Here is a 22,795-nt window from a genome sequence, read left to right as displayed (position 1 = left end):
CGGGGGGGGGGGGGGGACAACAGGAAAAAAATCCATCTACAGTGGTACCTTAACTTAAGAACTTAATCCGTATTGGGACTGCTTTTTTGACTTGAAATGTTCTAAAGTCGAAGCACCATTTCCCATAGGAATGCTCTGAAAACCATTTAATACATACCTGCTGTTTTTCATTTTTAAGTCAAGGCGCTGTTCTTAAGTCGATGCATTAGTTCCCATAGGAACTAATGCAAAACCGGTTAATCCATATCTACAACTAGGGGGTGATTTTTTAATTATTATTTTTTCTTCTTTTGACCTAAGGTGAACTTAGGTTTTTAAAAAAGGGGGCAGGAAAAGTGTTTCTTCTTCTTCTTCTTCTTCTTCTTCTTCTTCTTCTTCTTCTTCTTCTTCTTCTTCTTTGTTCTTAACTCGAGGCTCCGTTCTCAAGTCTGAGCGAACAGAGCTGTTCTTAATTCGAATCGTTCTTATGTAGGGACGTTCTGAAGTCGAGGATGCAGTGTTGGAATAAGACTTTATGGATATAAAGGACCCTCAGAAGGACAAACAGGTGAGTCCTAGATCAATTCAAGCCCAAAGTCAGAATTTACTAGATTGAGGCTACTGTACTTTGGGCACATTTGGAACAGAACAATAATGTTGGGAAAAGTTGAAGGCAAATGACAATGGAATGTAACATTCATTGGCTAAATAAAGGAAGCTATGTCCTTCAGTTTGCAAGAGATGACTGGTGCTGTTGAGGATAGGGCCAGGGGTTATTAAGAACAGGTCACTAATTTGCAGGGTTGCCATAAGTCAGAAGCAGCTTGATTGCACATAACAACAAGAAAGATCCATTGGGTTCAGTGAAGAAGGTTTTGATTTTATCACTGAAAACCATGAATACATCATTTGGAAAACATGGAATGGAAGCTGAGTGTCATTTGGTGAAATTTTTGTGGCACACGACTGCTGCAATGATCTTGGGCTGGCAGAGTAACTGAACAGTCTACAAGGAAACTCTAAAAATGGGGGACACCCAAATAAACAAACAAAAACTTTTAAACAGGGCTTCAGATCAGCACTAAATTTAGCCCAGTTGTAGCAATTTATTCTAGTTCTGTGCCATAACTGGAGATGTTTCGGAAAGGAATTGAGTTATGGTATTTTAAAAGTAAAACTGTGTTACACCCCATTTAGTAAAAGGCAATCTTACTTGAAGGAGAATGGTTGGCCCCACCCATTTTTTATTTGAAAAGAATCCAGGTTGTAGGGGTTGAAATAGTGGTCCTCAAGAAAGGATCTTTCAAATACAAGAAGCATCAATTTTTTTTATAATGCTGAGCTTGCATGGAGTAGACTTGCTAGCAAGAGCTTTGCAAAGTAGATATATTGTTCCAGCTTCTTGGGTGGGAAAGGGAAATATTTGGAGAACTATAGGGCAATTAAAGGTCGCAGAAAGCGAGAATCAAAAGACAGGTTTTATTTTAAAAGTTTTCTAAAAAACCAGATTCGTTTTAAAGAAAGTAATGGAGTGACAATCCTCCATAAAAGGGGATATTTTGCCATGTATCACCCGGGAATTAACATAGAATTTTCTAAGGCATTTCAAATTATTTTTGCATTACAAAAGCACAAAGCAGTTGTGTTTGTCTCAGATGTGAGTGCTTTCAGTAAACATTGTCTCAGGTTTTCTGAGACAGAACTCCTGACAGGTTTTTTTCAAAAACAAAATTGTTAGGTTAGCTCAGCTAATGCCTGAATTCCCCCCCCCCCCCCCGCAAATCCTCTAAAGTCTCATAGACTTCCAGGCAAAAATCAGAAGCCTGTGTTAGTCACATCTGGAATCTACCCAATAGAACTCAGTCACATACAATCATATCAAATCATATCAAAAGTGCTCTGAGTATCAGTTATTTCATTGTTGCGATACTTTCAGCCATCAGGTTGCCTAACTCCATAAGCTTTGTTTATCTGCACTGTTTATATGTTCCACCCGTACAAAAGTCTTCCAAAGTAACATCAAAATGTATTGAAAACAGTCGTACACTTGTGAGAAATACTGTAGACACAAAGTAAAACTCCTTCCTGGCAACATATGAACGGGGATTTCCCCATGCTTGGTGTCTCTTTGTGAATGGTAGCAAGTCGAAGAGACCATCTTAACTGCTGCCATTAGTGTTGTCAACATTCAGGCTGCCCTTTGCTATGCAAAGTTTGACATCCTTTTTCTTTCTCCTGCTGGCAACATGGGCACAATATTATACAGCAATACCAGGGCATTTCTTGGCTTTTTGAGTCATGGATACAGAAGCACAATATCCCATATTGATAAACCAGAGGTTTCTTGAAGAATTGAATTAAGAACAGTTATATCCATGAGACAGCTAACCACATGCTGAAATCACTGCCAGTGAAAGACTTAAGATAGTGACTTTCACTGGACTGTACACTTGAAGTATAAACTGGGACGTTACTGGCCGCAAGGGACCAAGGGGCCTTTGGAAAGCAACTCTCAAACTCAGTGGCCTGATTTAGAGAAAAAAGGTGAGGTTTATTCAGGTAATGGGAAGAATTATGAGGACTAGATTATTATTTATTGCATTTATCTTCCACTTTACATTCCACTTTAGCTCCAGGAAGCTTGAGATTATATATAAAGTACTCCCTCCCACTCCCCAACCCCTCTGACCTCAATGATCAGAGATATAAGGACCTATACATATAGAAGCAGAAAAAGGGAAGTTTCTAATTTTCCAGTTACCCCATATCAGTAAGTGGTTAAAACTTCTGTATAAACCACTAGTGATGTGGGGAAATTGGAAACCAGTCAGCAAATTGAAGCTTCTTGCTTCAGGTTCTTGCTTCAATTTGCTGTCTTGCATTGGTTCGTTTCCCGAGATGACACGTACTAGAAATGAACCAAAACAAACTCATCCTATCAGCACCAAAAAGTAGAAGCTCTGCTAGGGGCCAGAAGGCTGTTGGCTGAAACACTCTGGATGTGTGGGTGGGCTGGTCTGCTCCAGCAAATATTTTGTCAGATCACCAGGTTTAGGAGCAAACCAGCTGATCCCTGCTGCAAATGAAGCAGCAGGCTAAATGCCCATGTAATCATCATCCCTTGAGTCCCTCCAGTCACAAAATGGCAGTAGATGGTGGTGGAGTGTAGCCTTGTCATCTGCCAATTTCTGGTACAATTTTAGCTAATCATCCAATTCCTCTTTAGAAATCGATGGACTCTTTGCCATAACAACATCCTGTCTGAAAGCAGACGGCCAAAGGCTGACATATGAGAACTTAACAGAAGGTCTTCTAAAAGTACATAAGGTAAATCGTAAATAGTCTGCAACTTTCAGAAGTGAAGAGTAAGAACTCCCCCCACCCAATCAATACTGTTCATTCATAAAATACCTAACTGGATGCTAGTACAAAAGAGCTGCATATTCATGGCCCCATTATGCTGTGCTAACTCCATGTCAATGGTTTCAGCTCTGCAGTGCCAACTGAATGCAATGAATATCCCTAATGAAAAAAAATCTATTTCCAGATCTGGTGAAAGAGATGTATCATCATCAGACAGCTTACTGTAGAAAGCAGGCATAACAGAAGCAGACATTTGGGCGTGCTTAGTAATGTTGCACTTACAAGAACTGTTCAAATATTTGAAAACACTGGGAAAGCATTCATCCTGATTGCTCTTCCCTTATTACTGTATCTGATGGATTGATTTTATCTTCATTTTCTTAAATCGTCTATGATTATGTGGTGACGTTTCTCCTTTTTTCCCTATGTTAACAGCATCTTGGAGCTGGATCATGGCATTTCAACAAAGGGTCTGAACAAGCAGAGAGGCATGGCAGGGGTCCTGAGCCCCACACTAGCTACTACGTTCGTAGACTGCCCTTTGCATTATGTATAAGGATGCCACAGAGCAGCAGCAGGGTGCCAGCAAAAGGATCTAGGAAACAAAAGCAACCATTTAAAACATATAAAACAATGCTGAAAATATCAAAACATAACTTACAATAACGAAGAGCCCAAGCTATGATCCCTACACCTTGAAACCTTGGATAAATAGCCAAGCTTTCACTTGGCATTGAAACAAGACCACAAAGGGCATCAGCTGGACTTCCAAAGTTTGAGAACACCCTATAATACTACAGTATAATTCTCACTAGGTGTCCTACAGGAGAGCATTAATATTGTGGAATAGTCAAAATGAAAAACAGGCTTTAGTAGCATCTATGTTTCCAAACTGCAGATCTGTGGTGTGGTCATATCTACAGTTGCATAGCTATCATTTGTGCAGTCTAACTGATCCATATCTGTGGAGGGAAGTCTACCTGTGTTTAATGAATGGGCTTAGTCACAGCTAAAGGAAGGGTTTTTCTCTTTATGGAATCAAAGTGTGGCACTTCTCATATTTACTTGGGATGGAACTTATGGTTCAAGAGGATTATGTAGCAAAGTTCTGAGTGAGGATGGAAGGGTGTTTGATGGGCTCTTTAATTTCCCTTGCTGTAGAGGATGTAGAGGCAACTGTAGCTTTTTTGCTTTAAGCCCAAGTTTCCTTCTCTTTTGGAATTTCCCCACTGATTTTCCAATCAGAGAAACCCCTAGATCTCTTGAGCAAAGGAAGTCTGTCTTTACTGAACAGGTTTTTTTTTAAAGCCAGTATTTCAACAAAACAAACAGTCAGCAGCAGCATAACATCTTGGACCTACCAACTTTTCCCAACTGATCTAGCTGGAGTGCTAGGGAAACTACACCTATTTATGGCTGGAAGGGATATTTAAATCTGTCTTCTACACGCAGAAGCCCAAATGATCCAATGTGTGTGACTTATACATTTGTCCCCCATAGGGCATTGGTCTGCTGCTCTAAGTCTTGTGCTGAGAACAGATGTATTGCACCCAACACTAGCCTTAAAGAGGATAGGGTAGGAAAACCATAATTTTTGCCCACAGTTGCCATTAGACCAGTGGTGGGATTCAAATAAATTAACAACAGGTTCTATGCCCGAATGGCAAATAAATAAATAAATAAATAAATAAATAAATAAATAAATAAATAAATAAATAAATAAATAAATAAATGCCCAGGACAGTGGGATCCGATGAGAGTTTCTTCTACAGTGGTCTCCCTACTGCCTATCATCATAACTACTTCTCACATGATTAAGATATCTGGATAAGTGTATCTGTTTGGGCATGCCGCTGCTGTTAACCTCACCATGGGCATGTGCCAAACACACACACACAAACACACACCTCACAGTGGGTGCTTATGACCAGGTTTGACAGAGAACTGACACATCTCTCTTCCCTTTACCTCCTATTTCACCCTATAGCTCACCAGTAAAAATTGCTTCCATCCCCTTTCCTGCTCCTGAAATGACTGATAGCCCTGCTTGTTGTTACCTGGAGGCTGCCTTTGCACACCTGTTGAGGAGTTCTTCTCCCCCCCCCCCGCTTCCTTCTGGCTTGGAAGGTATGGTCTCTTTTCAATCTGTTGCCACTCCACCTCAACCCCACCACCTCAATCGGTCCAGAACACTGCCAAACAGCCCGAAAAACCCACAACAGCCAATATCAACAAATGCTTGATTAGTATGCTCTCATGTATGTCTTTTCTGGAGAATGCTGCCTTCTCATGATGGTCCCTCCCCCTCGGAGTCCCTCCGGCCCCCACCCACCCCCCATGTTGACCTGTGGTCAAGATGCGTCTGAATGTCTGGAGAGAAGAGTTTCAATTCCCCTTATCTATTGATATGTTTATGTGTTTTCCTTTCTTGGCCCTGGATATATGGCCTTCAAGAATAGTAAGCCTTACTAGTGTTAAAATACTGATAGCTGTCTTCCTCCTTCTAACAGAGTGGGCCATCTCTGTGTGCCATTTGTCTCCCGAAATTGTCAGTTTTGGGGCAGGAGGAAGAGTTCTTTGTTACTCTAAATGAGGCTTGGAGGTTTCATCTCTTTGTGGTGTGAGTGATTTTTCTATTGCATACCTTGCTTGCGTGGATCAGTGAGACTGTCACTGGTTCATGCATTGGATATTCTCTGGGATTTAAAAAAAACTGTTTCTAGGCAGAGCAACAGTCTTATGTGGTACCTTTAACTTGAAAAAAATCATAGTAAAACGAGGACGGTTGTTTGTTTGATTGAAGCGGTCTCACCCCAAAACTTTTCCCCTCTGTGTCCTGCCCTCATGCCTTGTCAATCACACACACCCCTCTGCCTCGAGGCCATGGGCTTTCCTCCAGTGACATCAAGGACTCATCCTCCCCCCCTTTCCCCCAGTGACACCTCTGCTCTTTTCAGGGCTTTATCTCTCTCACCCATATCCCACCTCAGATGGCTCAGTGTGGAGTGGGAAGGGAGGCAGTTAATTGTGCCCCTTCCCCCTCGTTCATTGCTGGTCACCTGGCCCCTCCTCCTTCATTCATCTCAGGCCAACAAACGGTTCTAAGAACCCATAGTACATTTAGGAAGCGGTTCTATAGAATAGGTGAGAACCTGCTGAATCCCACCTCTGCATTAGACTATCTCTATTTGTATCTGACATTCATAAAAACAGGATTCTGTGGGCCCACAGTGAAAATTCCTGTTGGCAACAATGAGGCAATCTCTGGCATATGTAACTGAAGCTAGAGACTAGGTAGAGCTGCCTGCCCATTGAACTGTCATGCCCTGTGTTTGCAAAGATAGTTCTCAGGAAAGAACACTTTACATATTTTTATCTCTACCAATTTTTATTTTTGCTGGGAAATGCCCCAAGTCTCAATTTTGGAAGAAATGCATGATTAAAGTGAATGCAGTAACCCAGAGCTCAGCCACCACCACCCAAAAGCCTCCCACTGCCATGCTAGGAGGCCTCTGAACTGGCAGCAGAGACTGCTTTCTGTTTGGACCTCACCATTCTGCACTGCTAGCTTTCTAGGATCTGCCTCCTGCAGCCCACCTGGAAAACCAGCAAGTCAAACAGGCCTATGACAGCAAGCAGTGAAAATAGCCAAGGACCAAAGGGTGGTTCTAGAAAGACCAAGGGAAACCACAAACACAATCTCCCACTTAGGCAGTTGACTTTCCCACATTTGGGGAAATCACAGGGGTCAGCTCATCCAAAGTGCAATAGATGAGCCTTACCCTGGGAAAACCACTTTTACAACAATGGTATCTCCCCTGCCAGGTCTGAGTTTGAATGGCCCCTAAGCCTCCTGGCCCTTTGTGTGCACTATCCCCCTAAGGCATGGTGACCGCCGGCTGTACCTCCTGATCAAAACAGTGCTGCACAGCCCCAGTCCTGAAAGAGGCCATGAGAGCTACTCAGTGTTTTGGGGTGCCCCACAGGACCCTCATCAGGGGCTAGATGTTCCTACCACAATCCTCCAGTGCACAGATATTAGCATATCTGCCTGCTTGCATCACCCAGTAGGCTTCTCTATTGGAGAAGCAAAGCAGGAAGGAGGAGTCTCTTTCCCTTCACCTTCTGCAGAGAAGTTAGACCATGTGACTAGTCAGACATTTTGAGAAGCAGAGAGAGAGAGGGAGAGGGAGAGAGGACAGAAACAAAAGCTTCTAAAATTGGCAGTAACTTAAACAGGCCTGAGAATGGTGAGTGGAAGATAAAGTTACTACTGAGAGCCTGCTAGAATAGCTCTCTGTAGTTCAGAGCTTTGCAGGAAGCTGCATCACTTCATCATAAATTAGGCCTAAATAGAAGTAAATTTGCAGATATTTAAAACATTAAGGGACCGGGGGGGGGGAGGGAGGCTAATTTGTATTGTTAGCCAAATTCCATTCTGAAGCACAGAATGATTAAAAAGGCACTGTGCACATGCAGAATAAAGTTCAAAAGGGAAACCAAAAAGGGACCTAACACTCCTTTCCTTAATATATTACCACTAGGGCTACAGGTTTTATTTGGTGTATTAGCTTGCCACATTAGCTGAGTCCAGTTTTTATGGACTCATCAGGAGCAAGGCAATTTGAATTGCAGAGGGCAGAGCTGAATCACAGATCTGAATATGTTCAAGTAAAGCTTTGAAATCTTGAAAATTGGTTTAAGAACCCAACATTTCATAAATATCATTTCACATGTACATACACACAACTGGAAATAAAATTTTAGTAGTATTTTTGTGTTAACAAAAGCTGCATGGTGTCACTCTCCCTGTTTTTATTGGTTTTTCTTAATCATTGTTGTTCTACAATATTGCTGGTAGATTTTATCTTTTCATTGTGATTCCCAGCTACTGTATTTTATCCTATTGTAGTCTCTAAAATTGGACAACCATCTGTCAGATCTGCTCTGATTTGGATTCCTGCATTGAACCAGGGGTTGGAATTGATGGCCTTATAGGCCCCTTCCAACTCCATTATTCTATGATTCTGTGCTGCTTTGAGATTATATTTGTAAAAGGAAGCAGGCAGTAGATGTGATGAATAAGGGGCACATTTTTCTTGCAGAGTATGGGAACTCATTCTACCAGTGCAAAGCAGAAAAGGCTAGCATTCCTTTTAAACTAGAGGTAGTAAAATATGCTAAGGAGTATGGAAACAGTGAACAGTGCAGAGACATTTTGGGCCTCCTCATCTGAAAAAAATGATTAGAGAGTGGAGGAAACAGGAGGATCAGCTGCAAAAAGCTGATAAAAGTAAGCACACTTTCTGTGGACATGCTGCATGCTGCAAAGTAAAGAACTGAATGATGGAGAGAGAAAAAACTTTATTGCTGGAAGGAAGGGAGGGAGTGGAAGTGAGGCATGCTTTGCTGTTTGCTTACACCTGTTCTGGTGGTGATTTCTTCATCATAGCTCTTATTGACTACCCAGCAACAATCTGTTTATTCATCTCTTTCAGTGCAATAACAATTCATTATAAGTGTTAAAACTTGAGATGGTACTGTAATTCCCACTCATTGTGTGTCATCCTGTTGTAGAAGTCTGCTTCATGATTCTCCACTTCTGGTACATGTATGACTTGTGAAATGACATGCTTGAGAATACACCAGTCCCAAAACTGTACTGTTAGTAGCAAGAAAGACATGGATTTTGTTCCTCCTTGGTGGTTGATATAAAGCATTGTAGTGTTGTTGTCTGTGGCTATTGGAATAACTCTGCCAACTACAAATTGTTCAAAAGCTCTCACTGTGTTGTACACTGCAAGAAGTTTGAGGTACATAATTGATGTGACAACATCTATCTATTGCTACTGCCTTATGAATTTGCCAGAATATTTTTTTCCAGTTTTCCTCTCCTAAAAATGAGGTGTGTCTTATTTGGAGGTGTGTCTTATGGAGCGAAAAATACGGTATGTGGTTCCTGATGCAGCTCAGACTCCTACATGCTTACTTTGCAGTAGAAAGAGAGACGTCTACATACTTAATTTTGTTCTTATGTACTGTCAGGTTGCATTTAAGTTATGATGCTCCCACTATGTATGTATGTATGTATGTATGTATGTATGTATGTATGTATGTATGTATGTATGTATGTATGTATGTATGTATGTATGTATGTATGTATGTATGTATGTACCCTATTTCCCTGAAAAAAGACCTAACCTGAAAATAAACCTTAGTATGATTTCTCAGGATGCTCATGATATAAGCCCTACCCCCAAAATAAGCCCTAATTAAGTGACACCCCACCCTCCACCATTGTGTAGCAACCAGGAGAAAACATCATTGTATTTGAATCAATGTAGATTGTTGTACATGGAAAAATAAAACATCCCCTGAAAATAAGCCCTAATGTGTTTTTTGGAGGAAAATGTAATATAAGACCCTGCCTTATTTTTGGGGAAACATGGTATGTATGTAGCATACCATCCAAATAGTGAGTAGAGTTTTCAAAGTATTTGAGATACTTAAGGAGTAGTTTTACCACTGCCACTCCCCTACCCCATGGGGTTCATGTCTGTGCAAGGACTGGAACACAGTCTTCTGCTTCCTGGTCTATCTTCCTGTTCACTGCTACAGATTGCCTCAACATTTAATGTAGCATATAGTTTCACACTTGCAGTAGAGATTCAGATTTATACCGGAACAAATACAAGTTGTAGTTGTGTTTCCAAGTAAATATACCAAGAGGATAATCTTCCACTCTTTTTTTCTTCATTCCTGTCTTCTGTCCATCCTTCCTTCCTCTTGACCAGAGATTCAGGGGGCAATCATTATTGAGTATAATGTGGGAAATGCTATGGGTTTACAGTAGGCTGATTCACATTTTCCCATTGATTACATGACATAAAAGGAAATGCAAATCAGCCCAGAGGTCCCCCCTCCAACAAATCCTTAGTTTTTCCCCTCCACTACTGGGGCTTCTACTTTTTATATAAAAAATGGATCCATTTGCATTGGTTCAGAAGTATGATTGCTGAGGAAAGAAGATGAGCTGCATGCACATGCACACAAAGTGGTGTTTTGCTGCTCCAAGTGACTTCCTCCTTGCCTCATGAAGGTGGGACTTTTCTTTTTTCCCCCCAGCTTATGAAGGGAGCTTCTTTCTGTCAGCAAGAGTTAAGGTAGATCATTTTAACTGTGCCCCCTACAGGGCTTCAATAGAGCTGCAGACAAGCAGCAAGCAAGCCTTTTCTCCTGTCTTCATGCGTGGCCTCTTAAATCAAACAGACTTGAATTCCCTGATGTGACTTCACAGCGAGTGAATGGAAATGAATGTGCATTTCCCTTACTGTGTAGTCACATCCATACACCGCTTAAGTGAAAACAGAAGTCAGCACTGCAGTCAGTATCATGAACATGCAAAGCAAATTGGAAGAGCTGGTCCAAGGATGCTTAAGGGTTTTCAGGAGGACTAAAGAAAATGGTCAGTATGACTAATGAGATCCCTCCCACAGATCTGAGAATTGTTAGCTTGGAGATGGTATTTTTTATTTCTAAAGAATGAAGAGACAATCGACCATATTACAGATAGTAAATACAAGCTATTCCCCACATTTCTCCAACTCACATATATACCATTCCCCGTCACCATTTAAAGAAATATTGACCAAGAATCTAAATTTCTTTTCAAACCACATGTCTCAAAGTCTATTTTGTCGGCATATTTTAATAATGGCTTCCAATTTTCCGTGAATTTACTATGGCTTATTTCTCCTCTATGTAATCTAACTTTATTGGCCATTTTTTCCATGAGCAATGTATGCCATATTTTACTTGTGAATACTTGCAATGATAGATCTTGGGCTTTCCCCCCCAATTTTTAGCTATTTCAGATCTTGCGGTGCTTATAAGATTTGCAACTAATTCTTTATATTGTAGTTTCTCATTTTCCCCTGTGAATAATGAAAACAACATTAATGTTTCATTAATATCTATTTTTTGATTAGTCAGTGTTTCTATCCATCTAACTACCTCCTGCCAAAAAGTTTCTATTTTGGGGCAAGAGATCCACATATGTCCCAGAGTTCCTTTTTGTCCACAGTTACTCCAACATTTATCAGATATATCTTTATTAATTCTATGTAGTTTTGTGGGGTATAGATGCCACCGATGCACTACCTTTAGAACTGTTTCTTTTGCACTTGCTGATATAGATTTATATGGGTATTTTTTCCAGATTCCTGTCCAAATTTCCTCAAGTATATTAATATTTAAATTTGTTTCCCACACTGTTTTAGGGAGTGAATGGAAATGAATTTGCAGTTCTCTTACTGTGTAGTCACATCCATACACCGCTTAAGTGAAAACAGAAGTCAGCACTGCAGTCACTATCATGAACATGCAAAGCAAATTGGAAGAGCTGGTCCAAGGATGCTTAAGGGTTTTCAGAAGGACTAAAGAAAATGGTCGGTATGACTAATGAGATCCCTCCCACAGATCTGAGAATTGTTAGCATGGGGATGGTATGAGACAGTTCACTGCCTGAGAAAAAGGAAAGGATGAGGCCTCATCCCATAGCAAATGAACAGAGAGTTGAAGTTTCTGAGAGTTTAGATTTGTGGAAATGTTGATGCTGCTGACACTTTCATTATATTTTAATCATTTATCAGTGGATTATTTTTTTCTAATTTGGCGGTCATAAGCTTTTATTCCAGTTCAGAAAAAGATGGAAAATGGCCCCAGCTATTTGTGTTTGCATCTGCTAGGAGAGTATGAGAATGATTGATCCAGAAGGCTAATCTAATCAAGCTAGAGTGTGATGCAGGTGCAAGCTTATATTTCCATTGTATCTATTAAATACACTCACCCATGGGCATGCATACCATGGAGTTATTAGGGGTATGGCCCAAATCGTTTCCATTTCCACAATATGCGAAGACAAGGAAGAGGCATGAAAGCTGCCAAACAGAGTAGGTGGAAAATCAAGTGTGAAATTGGCAATTTTTTGAGTCACACACTAAGAATTGGGTTTTACTGTTAGACATGAAACAACGGGAAGGATCGTGTTGAGGTGATGCACTCCATGCAATAACTATTTATCAGGTCTGGGTAAGAAGGTTAACCTGGCTTTGTAAAACATTTGAGAGATTATGATTTAATTGACAAGAGGCAAGGTGTGGCAAACCAATGAGTTACTGGCCAGACCAGGGATTCAGGAACACTGTGTAAATAAAATCAAATATTGTTTCTCTAGCATTTGATGACTTCTTATAATGCAGGTACATAGACAGGCTACAGAAGGAAGGTAGGAAGTGAGAATAGCATCCCACACACCCCCACCTCACTTTGAGCCAGTCTCAAATCACTGGTTCACCTACACCAGTCTTGCAAAAGCTGGCATCATCCACATTTATTCAATACTATTCAACATCTCTCATTATCCGCTGTGAATGCAATTAATGGCCATGCTAAATGGGGATGGTGGGGTGAGAGGTCCTATCCAGGCTGCTTTGGCCCCACCTGCAAGTTGAATGGAGCCCATGGGGCACTTCCCAGATGGGAATATGACCTCCAAATTTTTGCGACTAAAAGTTTCTGTCTACCTGAACTGAATGCTGCAGTATGATGCACATATGTTTCAGAGTAACGCCCTATTTTGTCCTCCTGAAATCTGGTGGATTAGAGAGGGGTGGAAAGCCCTCCTTTCCCCACACTGCGTTGTCCTTGTGCCTGGTAATGCACCGGAGAAGACATTCCTGCTTGCATGTAGGCTAAGCACATGGACAAGAATCCGGGGAAATCTGGTTTCTTGTTCACATGCAAAATTACACATTGACAGGACTCTGCTCCTCTTTAGACACCTTGCTGCTCATGTGAGCAAAATGACAGGAGAAAAGGTGGGTGGGTGGGTAGGTGCCTTTCTCTATTCATCTTGATTATGCCAGATTCTGGAATGCCTGAATAAGGCTCAGGTGCCATTGAAAGCAATGAGATTTACTCTACAGTAGACATGTTGTGTATAGTGCTATACTGTAAGTGTATCAGAATTCTCCCACTCTTGTGTCCTACTTCTGGTTTCCATGCTTCTAGTTTCATGACACAGAGAAGGATGTACTGTAAATATCTACCAGTTTCATTTGAGTTGTGTTTTTTAGAATCCCAGCAACACTCTCCATATTAGATTAAGAGACTTTTTCCCCTTCTCCTGCAATACAATTTATGTGTACTGCACATTTATCCCAAGGTATACTTCTTCTCACTTTTTAAACACATTTTACTTTGACTAAAGTCTCCTTCATGCATTCGTATTACATTAGATAATCACCAACTCACCATGTATTTAGAGGAAGCACTCTAGTCTTTCTATCCTCCATCTCCAGTTTCATCATCCTGGACTTGTGGAGAGCAATGGGTTCAAACAGAAGAGTTCTACACCTGAAGGAGAAAAAAACACAAATGCACAGTTACAAGATGGTGGCTAACTGGCTCAGTAATACTATGAGTGAGAAGGATTTTGGAATTCTTATAGATCAAAAGCAAAATATGAGCCAACAGTGCAATATGTCTAGAAAAAAGCCAAGCGCTATTTTAGGCTGTATCAGTAGAAGTATAGCCTCCAAATCCCGCAAGGTAATCATTCCCCTCTATTTGGCACAAGCCAACGTAGATGCTGCTGTTTCAGTAATGTATACATGCTAAAAATTCCAGTTCGTTCTAGGACTGCTCTATTTGGAACTTTGTCCTGCCAGGTGATACCAAGAATGCGTCGGAGACAATGCGTATGGAATGTGTTCAGCTTTCTCTGCACAAAGGGTCCAGGACTCGCTGCAGTACAGGAGTGTGGTCAGGACACAGGCTCTGTTGACCTGGATATTGGTATATGCCGTCAGTTTCTTATTAAGCCATACTCTCTTTGTGAGTCTAGAGAACATGGTAGCTGCTATGCCAATGCAGTTATCCAGCTCAAAATCTAGAAAGAGTGTGTCAGAAATGGTTGAGCCAAGGTACACAAAGTCATGAACAACCTCCAATTCTTGCGTGGAGATGGTAATAGAAGGAGGTGAGTCCACACCCTGGTCCATGACTTGTATTTTCTTCAGGTTGATTGTTAATCCAAAGTCTTGGCAGGCCTTGCTAAAACGATTCATGAGTTGTTGGAGGTCTTCAGCAGAGTGGGCAACAATGGCTGCATCATCAGTGAAAAGCATTAGTCAGCAGGAGATGGACTGCAATCAAAGAATCAGTTTTACAAAGTGTTTTTGTATCTGTTCAAGTAATTATCTTCCACATGTAAGGTGTAAGTGCAAATGCAGAGACAAAATATCTGTACTCTCAGGTGTGAATAACCAAAGAGTGCCTTCTCTGGGGTGGGGGTAGGGGCAGCCGTACCGAATGACCAGTTTTGCTCTCATTTTGTGGCACCCAAAGAGACTAGGTGAGGAAGGGAACTATAGATATGGAAGCTGCCCTCGGTGTAAAACGTCGAACCAAATTAACATTGGGATCCAGACTTGGAGGGAAGGGAAGCGAGGTGGTGGTGAGAGTGGGGGTTGATGATGCCATAGTCCCTTCCACTCATAAGGGTTTGGGTGGGTTATTGTTTGTTTGTTTGTCTGGTTGGTTTTTGCCTATTATGGTATGGAAATCATGATTTTTGCTGTCCCATGATTCAAACCTGTATTTGTGGCCTTTATAGGAAAGGAACAGCTGCTTCTGGGATGCAGGTGTTGTCTGAGAAAGCTGGGTAATTTATAACCAGCCCTGTTCTGCTCTCTGTTGTTAGAGTGTTTAGCCTGTAGGTTCAGGTAGAAGCACGAGAATGGAATTGCAGCTGACTTTCAGTTTCTCTGGAGCTTCTTTTTTTAGCTGTAGCAATCAATTGACATACTGTAAGCAACATTAATCTACAAGCCAGACTCTGTTCCTTGGAAATGCTACCCCCACCATGCAAAATAGTGATTTTTTCCCTCTTTTGGCTTTTCTTGATTAGAAAAGTAAAATGCAGAATTAATGTCACTTTGCAAACACAGTACTTGTTGTTGTTGTTGTTGTTGTTGTTGTTGTTGTTGTTGTTGTTGTTGTTGTTAAACACAAGGCACAGTTGATCAAAATTATAAAAAGACTGACTCAGATACATAACAGATACAAGTTTTAAGGAAAAACCTAACTATCTGTTAAATATTGATGCTGTATGTATGCTGTTCCTAATATTGCTGTTTTTTTGTAGCTCTGATGGTGTGATTTCTGAGATCTGTAACTGCTTGTAGTACTGGGTGAAATTTCTTGATATTGTTCCCAAAGCCCCAATGACTACAGGGATCACTGTAGTGTGTTTGATTCAGTAGTGAGATGTTTCGATTGCCAGGTCTCTACTCTTCAACTCTGGCATCTCCTGGAATTGCAATGTCAATGATCCAGTCATTTCTTCGTTTTATCTCTATTCTGTCTGGTATGTTGTGTTCAAGGTGTCTATCAATCTGGATCTGGAAATCCCACAGGATCTGGACATCATCAGTTTCTGACACCTCTTCTATCAGATGTTCCCATGGGTTTTTTGGAGGCTGGCAAGTTATATTTTTTTGCTTAATGACCAGTGCCGGAATTTGGCCACTCTGTCATGTCTAACTTTGTAATCTGTTTGTGCAATCTTTGGGCATTCACAGATGAGATATGACAGAGTTTCATCTTTTTCTTAGCAGAATCAACATTTGCTCTTAGCACCAATTCATGATGATGATGATGATGATGATGAAGAAGAAGAAACATAACATACTGGGAGAAAACAGAACCCTTGTTAGATATGGCAGAAACAACAAGAACAACAATCTTAGAACTGCAGAGCTGGAAGGGACCCTATGGATCATCCAGTCCAGTCTCTCTCAAAGAGGCTCAAGAGGGAATTGAACTCCCAAACTCTGGCTCCACAGCCAGGGACTTAAACCACGGAGTTATCCAGCAGATGTTCTGTAGCAAGTGAGAGGGCTCTTGGAATTCCCATTGGTTAAAACAGCAACATGGTACAGCACATGAAGGAGGCTGAGTGATCCTCAGGTTTAAGGATATGGCAGAATTTCATTTCAGTCTGATTTGCATAGGAAATTTACCAGAATACGCAGATTTCTTGATATGTAGAATGTAAAGTTGAGCATTTTTTAAAAAATCAAACGTGAGGAAAATGTCCAGTGATATGTCGAGCCATCCAGAGCTGTTTGAATTTCTACGCTTTTGACCATATCAATGCTGAATTAGCACCATCCTCTCTTTCTTTCTGACAGACTCTTCATCTTTAAAACATATATAGGAGGCAGGAACAGTATCACCCTTTCCATGTCTCCGCTAGTAAGGAGACAAATCCGGGACACAGGTCCACTCTGCCACTACACTGAAGCTGGAACTAACCGAAGCAGAGGGCACAATTTTATGTCCATATTAACAACACAACACACCTATTGTGGGTGGGGCCCTTAAGAGTGGTAATTTCCCAGCATTTTGGAGCTTTAGTGACCATAGAAAGACCTTAATGGAAACATGTCCAAGGGTGTTTGTTAATTAATTTACAGCTTTAGGTGTGCACACACAGGCATTTATAGAAACTATGGATGGGATGTGTGGGTTTAGCACTTTTTCAGCTTTGCAATCCAGAAAAATGCTGTATTTCAACTTGATAGAAATCCTATTGTGCTGAATGAGTATTACTCCCTGGCAAACGTATTTACGGGCTGAGTATTATGGCACCAGGTTGCAAAATACTGAATTAGTACTGGATCTGCTCAGTGTTTTAGTTCCTTAGCTCACTCATGGCCTGTCTTTATTAGAGTAGCAGATTCCTGCTTTGGATCTTTTAATAATGATTAGATTAATGGATGGATACCCAGTGTGATGTCATGGACAAAGTTACCACTCAGGGAGGCTTGGTTCAAATTCCCACTTGGCCACAGAAACTCCAGGGAGGATGAAACTACTTCTTGAATTTGTTACCTCCAAACTCCTATTAGTATTTCTGTAAATTGGTTCTGACTTGATAAATTATAACATAACAAGAGATGAGCGGATACTCTATTGAGGAGAAACATTGGTTCATTTGGTGTCATTGTGAATCAGTACATAATTACACAAGTAAGTCCAATGAGGTATCGAACAGAAGACTGATGAACTGCATGTAAGTCAATTCTTTAAAGCCACAGGCCTCGATAAATAATTTGCTTCTTACCTTTTACCAGGTGTAAAAGACAAGAAAGTAATAAAAGGAGATTCCAGACCCACATATTGGAATTGCATAATATTAAAGGCAAAGCAAAAAAGCAAAGTGTGTGGTTTATATACCACCCCATAGCTCTCAAATCACTCTCTGGGCAGTTTGCAATTTAATTATGCAGGTTATACACTGCCCCCACATCCAGCAAGCTGGGTCCTCAATTTACTGGCCTTGGAAGACTGAAAAGCTGAGTCATCCTGAGACCGTTGGGATCAAACTCAGATTGTGAGCACAGTTTTGACTGCAGAACTGCAGTTTAACCACTGCACCACGAGGCTTCTAATATTAGATGCCAGTTTCTCAGTCATGAAATACATCTTCGCCAAGCATGCCTTTAGGTTCTGCAAGGAGAAATTAAATGCTGCATTTCTTATGGTCATTGTATTTTCTACCCTTACTTGCATTCTTACATTAGCATTAAAAACCCTAACATTAAATTGCTTTAATATCATACTTTAATATCATTTTAACAGTGCAAATATCCTGTAGGAAATTAACATAAATATATGTTAAAGTTATAAAGTTCTTTGATTTTTTTTTGTTAAGATCAATCATAATTTATCAGTCCAGAGACTGGAGCCAAGAAATTGAAAGGAGACTAGGACTTGGAAATGTAGCTATGTAGAAACTACTGTAGAAGAAATCTGCAAGAGTGAAGACGTTTCACTTGAGACCAAGGCCAAGATCATCCAGGCTGCGGCGTTCCCAGTTACTATGTATAGATGTGAACAGTTGACAATGAAGAAAGCTGACAAGGGGAAAAAAATCAATCCATTCAAAATGTGGTGTTAGAGGAGAGCTTTATGGATGCCACAGGCTGCAAGAAAAATAAGTAAGTGCTGGATCAAATCAAGCTTGAACTCTCACTAGAGCTAAAATGACAAAACTGACATATGAAAAGGCAAGATTTGCTGAGGATGGGGATGCTGTTGGGCAAAGTGGAAGGCAGTAGGAAAAGAGGAAGGCCAAACATGAGATGGATTGATTCAGTAAAGGAAACCACTGCCTTTAGCCAGCAAGTCCTGATGGGGCTGGGGCTGGGGCTGGTAATCAGAGGACCATTTTCTAGTTAGTTCCTATCAGCTCGAAATGAGTTGATGGCACATAACAAGGACCACATACCGAAGACACATCAGGCCTACACTGAAGTAATTACTTGGATTGTTTCTTCACCATTTTACTCACCTCAAAGTCAGGTTTCTGTTTCATTTACACGTCAAGGGTGAGGAAAACTTTGTGTCACCCCAGGTGAGATAAGAGAGTCAGAACTACCACCATTTAATCCCCCTCCCCTAGCCCTGTTCAGAGGTACTGTAATGCTTGCTGAATTTTGGGAGATTCTGCTGCTATATAAAAAGGCAGTTATCTTTGCCACTTGTTGGGGATTGGCATGAGGCTGAGTAATGGCTGCAGAAAAACACACCTGTGCAGAGCGAGTAAAGCATTCCACTTATAGGTCGTTTACATGAGAGATGCAATGTTGAAGGCAAGAAGGGCAGGCTTGTTAAAAATATTACTGCATATTGCATGTAATCCGATTTGAACTCTGAACTATTCATTTTATCTTTAATTAAAAAGAAAAAGAAGATCTTGTAAAAATCCCATAAAGATGCTGTATTTTAAAGTAGACCCAAAGATGTAAAAAATCATAGTCTGGAAGAGTTTGTTGAGGGGTGGATTCAGAGGATCCTGGTGTAATCCTATCCCTATCCAATCAGAGGTAAGTGGGCTTATTTCCAAGTAAATGTGATAAAGAAGATAATTCAAAGATTCTAAATGGAAGGAGGGACCATTTCACAAAACAACTGTAAATCTGAAGCACTGAGTCGTTCTTCCCAACGTTGAATCAAATCACTTCTCCACAGTGCTAATCAATACATCAAAACTGTAACACTCATGGTTTAACCACTGAGCCTCACAGCACAGTGGTTAAACTGCTGCACTGCAGCCAAAACTGTGCTCACGACCTGGGGTTCAATCCCATGTAGTTGGCTCAAGTTTGACTCAGCCTTCTATCCTTCTGAGGTCGGTAAAATGAGTACCCAGCTTGCTGGGGGGGGGGGCAATGTGTAGCCCGCATAATTAAGTTGTAAACCGCCCAGAGAGTGCTTGAAGCGCTATGGGGCGGTATATTTGCTTTGTATTTTGACTGGAGTCATGGAGAACTAGTCATTCATTAGACTAGATGGTTCGCTAAGGGAGAGTGCAAGAAAAAGGCATGGACGTCCAAAACTCCTGCTCATTTTTTTTAAAGCCATGGAGAAATGCTAACTTGAAAGCATGTCATATTTTTTGTGGATTTATAATAAAAAGTGTGGTCGACCTGTGGGTCTTGGCCTCTTCAACATTTAATTAAATTCTGCTCCAGGGCATTACCTGGCTTTTGGTCCTCCAGGCCTCTGCCACCTGCCCAATTGCTCCCGGCATAATTTTGTTCGGAACAGTTTCAGCAGAGACCAATGAATAAGATGATCACAGAGATGATGGTTTCGCTGTAGCTCACGTACAACGGGTGCTTGAATAATTTAAAGAGTGCAGGCCTGTCAGTATTGAATTTGTGTTTGGTGTGAGGAGAGGATCGGGAGGTGGCGGTGGAACTGAGAGCAACTGCAAAGCGGAAGGAAGGCAGGGGTGTTAAGAGGTGAAAGGGAAAGAGAACACGAGAGTTCAATTTGATATGTTCATGAGTGACACCTGCCAGAAACAGCCTTGTGATAGGATGCTCATCACAACAGTCTGGCTGAAGTACCAGCCTTTCCCAGGATACTCCCTTCCATTTCCACTCTGTCACCGTCTTCCATCATCCTCATAGATCCGCCTGCTTTCCAGGGCCACTAGGTGTCTTCACTTGTCATTGGGCCATTTTTCCGAGTTAATCCTGGCTTCATTTCCAAAAGCTTTTGTGTACTTGTGCAAGCCTTGAGCTTCCCCTAAGGCTGTTCCTATCACCCACCAGTGAATGGCAGTGCTGTTTTCACTACCCTTAAGGACCCGTTCTCACAGAACTGAGACTGCTTTTAGTACGCATATTATTTATGGGGAGTCTCAAGAAGTGAGTTTGAGCTGTCTTAACCTTTCACTCCTGACTGCCAAATGGACCAAAATGTGTATGCATGTTCCACCTTCCCTTGTCTTCTTATGTTTCTATCTCCCTTCCCAAGGCCGTTTGATAAACAATGTCCAGCATAAGGCATAATGATGGCCACCAATGTGGATTACTTTAATAAAAAATTAAGTAAATTTATGGGGCGGCAGCCTGTTCCTCACTACTAGTCTTGATGGCTAAGTATCACTTAGCATCAGAGATAAGTTACGTAGCAATGTCTCGTCAAGCTGTTTCTGACCCGCAGTGGCCCTAATAGGGTTTCTGAAGATATGTGAGATGTTCATGGAAGGGTTTATGATTGCCACCTCCACCCCACTTCCAGTGAGTTTCCATGGCTGAGTGGAGTTTGAAACCCAGGTATCTTAAGTCCTAGCACAACAATTCTACCCACTACGCCACACTGGCTCTCATGTCAGATATACAGTAGAGTGCCACTGTACATCAGCTGTTGTGGAGAACACAAACGGGAGAGTGCTGTTTCGCTTGAAGACTTCCCGAGAGGCATCGGATTGGCCGCTGTGTGAACAAATACTGGATGACATATGCCTTTTGTCTATTCCAATATGGGCTGTCCTGCATAGCTTGCCTCTCTTCTCCTCTGCTCTTCTCATTCTCCTCCTCCACTTTCAGTGGTCAGACTGGAAGCTCCTAAAGAGGGACGATTTGTCTTTGGCTCCTTTTGTGCATCCTGCTCCACAAAGCAGCCCGGCCCGATCTGTTGCTTTCTAGAGGTGTTGACCTACATCTCTCATCATTCCCATTGCCGCTGCTGTCTGGGAACAATGGGCGATTGGCAGTCTAACACACCTGGAGGGCACCACAAAGCATGACGCACAACGATCATTCTGGCAAAGCAGTGGCAACGGAACACCCCTGCGGACAGAAGAATATTTCAGAGAGTTGCGAATTTCATCACTGGTGTTTCAAAACAGGAGAGGTCAGGATCAGTCTCATAGGATCCATCTTATTTATAACTAGGGTATCAAGCTCTTCCAACGGAAGCCAAGGGCAAGACATGTGGCTTGGGTTCAGACAGTTGCTTTTCATTTAAATCTAGGAGAATCATGTGTCTAAGCCCAGGATCTGCCTAGGAATTTATTTGAGAACTGGAACCGAATTCACAGCTATCTTACACAAAACCACTCACTTGCTTTGGACCTAAACTTTGAGAGGAGGGCTTTGATAACACTGCTGTGGCCTTCCCCCAAGGTGTTTTGGCAGCACAGTTGTCTCTCTTGCCCCTCTCCTTAAGAAGACCAAACACCTTGCTCCCTTAATATTCAGACTCTTATTTTCTGCTTCACGTGGCATTCCTTAGGGTACCGCTTGAAGCAAGATCTCTTTGCCCTCCTTGCCAAATCCAAAATGGCATCTTTGGCCTAAGAGGTCCTCTGCGGAGGACGTCTGGGTCTGATGGTGACCGTAGAACAAATTGCTTCGGCCAAGAGAGTAGTTCGCCTCTACAGAAATTAAAACATAGCTTTTCAGAACATTTTATAAGGAGGCGTGAATCTGCTCCCAAGACCTGTTTTCCAAGTAGCAAGTTCCTTTTATTCCTTGTTTTTTTTCCTTCCTCCCTCCTTGCTCTTTTAAAAAATCATTACTTCATTTAATAGCACATTAATGGAATACAAGATAACAGCCAAACAGCTCAATACGAAGAAAAGTAACACACTCAAGGTTAAATGGCCATGACCTGGCAGTTATTGTGTTCAGAGCCTGAGAAGATGAAAAAGCTCCACCGCATTGTGCGAATGTTTTAAACAGCAAAAGATTTGGGAGGCGGCCAGCATTGGAAAGAAAGAAATCATACTGAGGATGTCTAAAAAATATATAATCAAACAAACAACAGTGGTAATTTCGGTGATGTTGCTGTTAATCACAATTTTATCCTTATAAGCTCTGTGTCACCGTAACCCCGTGAATGGGAAAATGTCGGCCCTATCTGGGCCTGATTAAATTGCACCCACCAAGGGAGAGGTGGGATATATAACGCTGGTCCCTTGCCAAACAACTCCATGTGCGCCACTCCGTGACCCGCTTATATGTGCTTATTCACATCTTCCCAGGTTCTGCTGAGCACATTTTGAAATCTCCCCCAGAGCTTTCTG

The 22,795-nt window shown here is 41.5% G+C and overlaps 1 long non-coding RNA gene and 1 pseudogene across 1 annotated transcript in view; both read right to left on the bottom strand.

The window, feature by feature from the left end:
- Positions 1–1,381: 1,381 nt before the first annotated feature.
- LOC110074264 (uncharacterized) overlaps positions 1,382–22,795 on the bottom strand; it is a 33,060-nt gene continuing 11,646 nt past the window's right edge. Inside the window, exons 2-3 of the long non-coding RNA XR_002299762.3 lie at positions 13,657–13,758; positions 1,382–3,937 (exon numbers count right to left, since the gene is read on the bottom strand). This is a non-coding gene — a long non-coding RNA (uncharacterized LOC110074264). The remainder of the gene's footprint in view (positions 3,938–13,656; positions 13,759–22,795) is intronic.
- On the bottom strand, positions 7,023–7,175 carry LOC144586171 (U1 spliceosomal RNA; annotated as a pseudogene).

Source organism: Pogona vitticeps, chromosome 1 (assembly GCF_051106095.1).
Source record: "Pogona vitticeps strain Pit_001003342236 chromosome 1, PviZW2.1, whole genome shotgun sequence".
Classification (NCBI taxonomy): domain Eukaryota; kingdom Metazoa; phylum Chordata; class Lepidosauria; order Squamata; family Agamidae; genus Pogona; species Pogona vitticeps.
This window is presented reverse-complemented; position numbering and strand designations above follow the sequence as displayed.